We start from the raw sequence: 7,259 nt of genomic DNA, 5'->3' as shown, positions 1-7,259 counted from the left end.
AAACATCCTGCCCGGAGAATAGGATCTGCGTGTGGCAAGCTACGGGACAGAAACCGTTGGAATGTTTACTGCCACGTGCCGCTACAAATCTTTCTTTTAAGGAGAGCTATAGGATTACTCAATGCCTTTGTTAGATGGAGAGTTCGTCCCGTTGACCGCAGCCACGTTCGGCGACTAATTGTCGCCTTGAGCCCAAGCTCATTGTCACAAGTCTCAAACAAATACAATTGGTTAGAATGACGGCAAATCGTTTAGTTACAACTGTAGATTTTAATTACAATGTTTTTATGGATTTTCCCGAGGTTTCAGAGGGAAGGCACCGGTGTCCTCTTATCTCCGACACGTATATTTATCTCAAATTGCCCCTCCACATCTGTTATAACGACATCATATATTAATTGCATGTCTTACATCAACCCTCAACTTTTATTTCACTTTTTTAGCACATTAATAATAGCAGTCTTGACATTTATGCTACTATTACGCACTCACACTCCACCCCTAATTTTCAATAATCGCTAATTTCAGGAGCGCGCCACAAACACGTCTGCTCACGTCAACATCTCGAGCCGAACTAGGTACACCAGAATCTTTTTTTTTGCGCGCGAGGAGGGGAAAATGCTGTTACGCATACCCAGTGACCCGTGTCACTGGGTTGTGTGGGACTCGGACAGATGTCGTCACCATACCCACTAAAAACCCCTCCTCCTTCCTCTCCTTCGATTCCTGGCAAGACAACCTCGGCAAAACCGTTCGGCATTCATCGAGTTTGTCCATATCAGCCACTCGTCATTCTATCTCTGCGTGTTTGTCGCGTTCGTCATCCTCTTCTTCGCAGCCACCATAGTCCTCTCCACCTCCCTCCTATGACTCATGACGGTCTTGCAGAATTGCCTGAATCTATTCCAGTTGTTATTGTTGGCGATGGCTGTGGACATAAGATTGTCCACGTCTATTTTTCGCCCAGACAATTCTCCAATTCCGTCCTTTTGTTCGCCCATTTAGGGCACGCGAAAAGGACATGTTCCGCGTCGTCGTTCGGATCTCCACAGTATTGACACCTGGAGTTCTTGTCCTTGCCAATCCTCATCCTGTAGCTGCTAAAGATCCCGTGACCCGTTAGCAGCTGCATAGTGTCATGGTCGATGTCCCTTTTTCTTGGCAAAGAGGAATGCGTTCGGTACCAACTTCTTGGTGATGTTCTCCTTCTTGTAGGCATCCCATTCCTCTTGTCATTTGTCGTATGCCTTCCTCCGTAACGCCTCCAGATCCTCCTTCACCGCGCTGTCGTCGCCGTCGCCGATCCTGGTATTCTGGATCTTGGTCCTCTCGTACGATCCTTTTAGCAGCTTCGCCTTGATGTAGATCGACAGATTGCCGGTCAACACACAAAGCGCTGCATGCGAGACAGTGCGGTAGACCGTCGTCGTTATACTCAGGGCAGTTCTTTGAGTCCTCTTCATTACCTTCTTATTCTTCGCTCTATCGACGGCGTCCGCCCACACCAGTGCACCGTACAGTACAATGGACTCCCAGACGTTGTAGTAGAGCCGCCGGGCCAAGTTGGGCGGCCCATTGTTACTCGGCAGGATGCCTCTAAGGGCTCTGGTCAAAATGTCATCTTTACCACATACCGTGTCGATGTGCCTGTCGAACCTCCTATGGCTGTCGATCGTGACACCAAGGTACGTGATTGCCTCGACTGTGTCAACGACCGTGTCATCCAAGTTAAGCCCGACCTCTAGCGGCACCCACATGCCGGTGACGAACATGACCCCGGCCTTTTCTTTGGATAGTTTGAGACCGACGCTCGCGCACCAGTCGTTCACTATCCTCAACATGGTGTTCACCTTGGCGGTCGCTCCTTCGTTCCTCCCGATGGCACACGCGATGGCCAAATCATCCGCAAACGCGGTTGCCCTCACCATCACCATGTTATCGAGCCTCTCGAGCAGCTGGTCGTACACCAGGTTCCACAGTAAAGGTCCAAGAACCGATCCCTGCGGAACTCCTGCCGCCATCTCATATTCCACCGACCCATGTTGATTGCTGGCGACGATCCTTCTCCTCGTCAGGTAGTTGCCGATCAATCTTCTGATCTTCACCGGCAACTTCCTCCTGTCCAATGCGCTCGTGATGCTTTCCCACCTCAGTGTATTGAAAGCATTACTAATATCTAAGGCGATCATCACGCAGATCATCCTCTTCCGTTCGCAGATGTCTGCGAACTTCATCACTTGTGTGACGGCGTCCACTGTATTCCTCTTCTTCCTGAACCCGTATTGTCTTCGGTGGTACGGGTCCACCGCGATACACCTTTCTATTATTTTCTTGAAGCATTTCTCCCAGATTTTGCTTAAAGCTGGGAGTATGCTTCTCGGTTGATACGCGTTAGGAAGTCTAGGGTCTTTACCCGGCTTCCTCAGCAGTACTATGGCCGTTTTCCAGCATTCGGGGATTCGCCCTGTGTCAGTAATGCTGTTAAACACACCGGTCACGAGCTAGCTCCTACGACATGCTATCAGCCTCGCCACCTCTCCCGGGACTCCGTCTATTTCCACCGCCTTCTTCACGTTGATTCTTTCGGCGATGTCTCGTCGAGAATAAGATTCCGTTGGCCCTCGTCCATCGCCTCTTCTTCGGCGACCTCGTAACACGAAGATCTTTGTCCCACGATAAATAGCTCGCTTAAGATCGTTCTAACCGAGCTGATCGGTATGTCGCTCGCCGGTCCTTTGCTCTTGCATCTGTTCGTGACCACACGATAGAGTTTACCCCAAGGGTCGTTCTCCAGTATTTTGCAATATTCCGTCCCGGCTTTCGCTTTGCAGGCGATCTTCTTTTTAAGCAGTCTTCTCGTCTCCTTATAAGCGTCGACGAGAAGATGCTGATCGCTGGACTTCTTCTTTCTTCCCCTTGTGACCTTCCTCAATGCTTTGTGGATCTATGATCTCAATTCCGCGATCTTTGGACTCCACCAATAATTCGCGTACTTATTGGTCGCACAGCCCACTTTCTTCAGTGTACCCTCGCACGTTGCCACGATACGTTTCTGCAAGAGCTCGGCCTTGTCCGCATCGTCCACCTTGTTAAGGTCCTCCCTCGTTAAGTCGTCGAATCTGTTTAAAATCACGCCCGGCACTAAGTCCTTCGTTCCGTACGTCTGCCACTTTGTCGTCCGTCTTGTCGTCTTCGATCTAAAATCGTGCAAAACGTAGCGATGGTCCGAGGCCGTGTAGCAGTCTAGAACGACGCTTCCCTTGTGTGTCTCGTTGACCCTGTTCGTCACGCTGATTATATCAGGGCAACTCATCCTCCCGTTTCTATAGAACGTGTATTTCTGGCTGAGTCTGAGTGGAAAGACCCCGTAACCACATAATGTATCCATCAAGACTCTCCCTCTTTTGCCTGTGGTCGTGCCTCCCCAGCACGTCGTCTTCGTGTTAAAATCGCCGGCAACGACGACTTTGTCGTAGTTCCTAGTACCGTCCTCAGTCATCGATGCCAGCTTGTCCATGTACTCGCCATATTCCTGCTTGCCGATGTTGGGTGAGCAGTATCTGCTGATGAGAAACGTGTCACCAGCACAGATACCTACCATCCCTTCTCCCTTAACTATCGTGCTCCCGTCCGGAAGTTTCCCATTGAAGAAGGTGACCCAGATCGACGCGTCACCTTTGGCGTCGTTGTACCAGTATGGGAGCTGCCTGTTAGGCTCGAAGATAACGACGATATCCGGCCTCAGCTCCATCGCACGTTGGTACAAGAGATCCTGCGCCAGCCTACACCTATTGAGGTTGATTTGCAGGATCCTTATCTTCTTCTCAATAGTCTCCTGTATCCTGGGCACGCTAACGACCCGGTAACATGGTCGAACTTCACTCCCACCTCCTTGCTGCAAATCGGGCAGCATGGCGCGTTTGTGCAGGTTATGGTCTTTCCCTCCACACTTCCTGCACACCTTCTTCGCATCCTTTGGCGGGCTTCTGGCCAGACTTCTCGTTGGCCTGAACGCCATTTCTTCCTCTGGCGTTTTCCTTAAGTACTTGACGATCCTATCGCCTTTCAAGGTTTCCTCCTTGACGATTCGGATCGCCTTTCCGCGGGTGGGTGTTATTCCTTTTGCTGCTTGCGAAGGGACCCCTACTTCTTCGATGGTTTCCTTTATGTCCTCATCGAACTACAGGAATCTCCTGGCGGGAGTTCATTTCCCCTTCTCCTCCTTGGCGAAGCGTATTTGATCCCCGGTCGTGGTTACCGAACGAGAGGAGACCCTGGAACCGACCTGGGATGCTACTCGAGTCACCGACGGGGCCCGGAGGCTCCGAAATCCCCTGAGTCGTAAATTTTGTACCTTTATTGACTTTCTCCATATTATTATCAAAGTCCGTAAACGTAGCCAGTCGTCGTACGAACTTTATCAGTCCTTCCAAATGTTCCCACTCATGTCCAAAAAACTCGCCAGTGTCGTCTTATAAACTCCAATCCAAATTATTTAATTTTTACTGCGGCCGATAAGCACGGTCGCAGTTTGCGACTTCACCCACAGCCGGTTTACACTAACACGGTCGATAACCTTACCGACGGTAAATAAACGTATCGACGGTCGAGGTACACCAGAATCTAATCCAACCTAACCCCAATGAGTCTGTTCCTAGTCATTAAAGTACTCTCGTCCGGATGCTTGCCTCTGAACAATGTCGCCTACAATGATGCATCTCCTTTGTCATCATTGTACCAATATGCCTGTTGTCGGTATGGATCCGTAATAGAAACCACATCCAAATTTAGCTTGGAAGGCATATTGATACATCAAATCCTGCGGCAACCTGCACCTATTAAGGTTTATTGTTAATATTTTTATCTTAAGGATCTAGTTACACCTCTTATCCTCTCCTTCAGCGCCGGGTATGCCAACGATCCTGTTATGTGTCTAAGGTTGACTCTATTCTCTTTCGCACCTGTTACACACTTCGATTCATTTCTACACTCATTTATGGTGTGATTTCTGTTCTTCGATATAGCTATCTTCCTGAAATTATAACCGTACACATCGCTGCGTTATGCCCCAGCATGTGGCAGCTATATCAGCGCTGTGCGCCGGTAAGCTACCTAATCGAGGCTATAGTTAGCCCCGTTCTTAATCTCCTATCCCTATCTTCGAGCGGTACCCCATTAGCAGGGAGGACTACAACCGCCACCTGCGTGCCCCATGGTGCCATATTCAAAGATTTGGCCTCCACATTCACGCTGCCCTTAATTCCCCATTGTGTTCTTATCTCTTCCACCAGGTCCTCCTTGCTAGTGAGGGGGTCAATATTTCTAATTTGTAATGTCGCTCTATTAATGAGAGCGGCCACCTTCATGCTATCACTTAAAGCGGCTCGCAATTTGACAGCCACCACATTCACCGACTCCGCCCTATCGAACTCGATCAGGATATGCCCTGCCCTTGTTCTGCGGACCCCAGTGGCTCCCTCCAAGGTGTTCCTGGCCGCCACTATCTTCCTGTAGACCTGGAGCCATTCAGAGCCCTCTTCTACCTTTATTAGGAGTGCTTCCCTCCTTCTTCTAACCCTCGGAGCACTCCTATCCCCCTCTCGGTTATTTGTCGGATGCACTTTGGGAGCCTCCTGTATCAAGGGAGCTCTTCTCTCCCTTTTTCTCCTTTCCACCTTCATCCATCCCTCGGAGTCATCGCTATAATCATTCTCAATCCTGGCCTTCTTGGATACACTCCCGCAGGACTCCGCATAAGAAACCTCTCCTTTTCTAGGCCTCTTGCGCTCGTCCGTCATCATTAATTCGGCCGGCGATGTCCCTTTTCTCTTGGGATATCCATTTTTATTGGCCGTCGTTACCCTATCGGCTGCTCCGCCAACAGGTTCATTCCTCCTCTTCCTCCTTCTGTCTTTAAGCTCTCCGCACTGTTCCAGGGACGACAATATACCTTTTACGAGGTTTCCTACCTCCCTGATACCTTCGCCTTTGTCCTTGTCTAATTTAAATTTTTTCACAAGGACACTCAACATTTGAACAGCGCCAGCGAGGGCTTGTGTAAGCCCCTTAAGCTCCACCCTCGATATCATGACATCTTCATCGTCGACATCGCTAGTCATCGTGTCGTCCCTGGCGCTGTCCTCCGCTTCGCTGGGCATGATTATACTCGCCTGTTTCGTCCTAGCATTTTTCTCCGCCACTCTTCTCGCAAACTGTTTAGCATAAGCCATTTCTCACAGGCGTACCAAGATCGCTGTCCCTCATCCCTACGGAGCCCTCCCATTCTTCCGCTACTTCAATATCGGGCCTACCACCAATCGTGGGGCTCCTCTGAATCTTCCTACTAGGCTTAAAGGGATCACCTTCCTCGTCCCCCTCTAGTCCTTGGTGCAACCGATATGGTGGCGCTGTCACTTATTATGACGTCCGACACCATCCTTGGTTTTTCCCTACTAACCGCCAACCTCTTGCTGTTCGCCTTTGCCCCAGTCGCTGTCACCGTACAAGGGGCTGCCTGGGGTTCCACCTCCCCCCCGTCGTCTTACCAGTAGCCGGATAACCGTCGCGTCGAGCCTGGAAAACCACTCGCAATCCCGACAGGGCCTGGGGGCTCCGAAACCCCCTGCGCCGTACGTTTATCTTCCTTAGTAACCTTATCCATATTAGTCCACCCATATTAGTTCTTCCTACCCCTCCGCTCCTTCTTGCATAGAGTCGTCACCAGCTTCCTCCAGGCCTCATCCGCCTTATTGCTCGCCGCCGTAGCCAGCTCGAAAATCTTCGGATCCTTCTTAGAAATAAGATGGAGCCTCCTTATCGCGTTCTTGATGTCTTCATAAGCCCCTCTCATCAGCTCGATCATATCTTCCCACTCCGATGACCTAACCAGAACACACTCCTCCGTGCCTCGCTCCACTCCCGAGCAACGATTTGGCCGCGATACTTGACCACATTACCATGGACGTGCTTTCCCTTCCTCTGACTCCTCTCACCACCGGAGCCAGGAAGCCCTCCTTATCTGTAACAACCGATACGACTCTCGGTTGCAGCCTACTACCGCTAGCTCTGACACCTCCAGCCTCCATCTTCTTAACCACCTCTCGTATGCCATGCCGAAACTCGAGGAGTTTCGTGCCCTTCCTCGGAGAGGGGCAAGTACCTTCTTTACGCCTACTCGTCTTCCTGGTACTGCCTCCACCGATATCAGCATCGCTCTCTTCACAATCCCCGGTCGCTTTTACCGAACGAGTGGCGGCCCT

The 7,259-nt window shown here is 50.5% G+C and overlaps 1 pseudogene; it reads left to right on the top strand.

Annotated features, from left to right (window-relative positions):
* Positions 1-6,957: 6,957 nt before the first annotated feature.
* Positions 6,958-7,259, top strand: part of LOC112213266 — a 2,502-nt pseudogene continuing 2,200 nt past the window's right edge.

This window comes from Bombus impatiens, unplaced genomic scaffold (genome assembly GCF_000188095.3).
Source record: "Bombus impatiens unplaced genomic scaffold, BIMP_2.2 scf_0559, whole genome shotgun sequence".
In the NCBI taxonomy this organism is placed as follows: domain Eukaryota; kingdom Metazoa; phylum Arthropoda; class Insecta; order Hymenoptera; family Apidae; genus Bombus; species Bombus impatiens.
The sequence above is the reverse complement of the archived record's forward strand: the minus strand, read 5'-3'. Positions and strand labels throughout refer to the sequence as shown.